The sequence below is a fragment of the Chiloscyllium plagiosum genome, chromosome 8, assembly GCF_004010195.1.
Source record: "Chiloscyllium plagiosum isolate BGI_BamShark_2017 chromosome 8, ASM401019v2, whole genome shotgun sequence".
NCBI classification, from domain to species: domain Eukaryota; kingdom Metazoa; phylum Chordata; class Chondrichthyes; order Orectolobiformes; family Hemiscylliidae; genus Chiloscyllium; species Chiloscyllium plagiosum.
Window position 1 is genome coordinate 103,837,131 of NC_057717.1, and position 608 is coordinate 103,837,738.

A 608-nucleotide genomic window follows, 5' to 3' on the forward strand; every position below is an offset into this window, starting at 1 on the left:
TGCCAGACCTGCTGATTATGTGCTGTTTCTTTGGTGGACCTGTCTAACGAGGAACATAAAAACTAGGGAGCAGTAGGCCATTCAGCCCCTCAAGCCTGTTTCGCCATTTAATACAATCATGGCTGGCCTCTATGAGACCTCAACTCCACCCTCCTGACCTCTGCCCATAACGCCTCAACTCATTGCTAATTAAAAATCTGTCTATCTCCTCCTTAGGTTTACTCACTGTCCCAGCATCCACCACACTCCAGGGAAGTGAATTCTGCATAGACCATCCTTTGAGAGGAGTAGTTTCTCCTCATCTCTGTTTTTAAATCTATTGCCCCTTATCCTGAAGTTATGACCTCTCGTTCTAGATTGTCCCACAAGGGGAAACATCCTCCCTCTGTCGGCTTTGTAAATCCCCGATAGCATCTCACGCACGCAGAAAGCGAGGGCTGCAGATGCTGGAGATCAGAGTCGAGAGGGTGGTGCTGGAAAAGCACAGCAGGTCAGGCAGCATCTGAGGAGCAGGAGAATCGACGTGTCGGGCATGAGCCCTCATCAGGAAAGGGTTCCTGATTAAGGCCTTATGCCAAAACGTCGATTCTCCTGCTCCTTGGATGCTG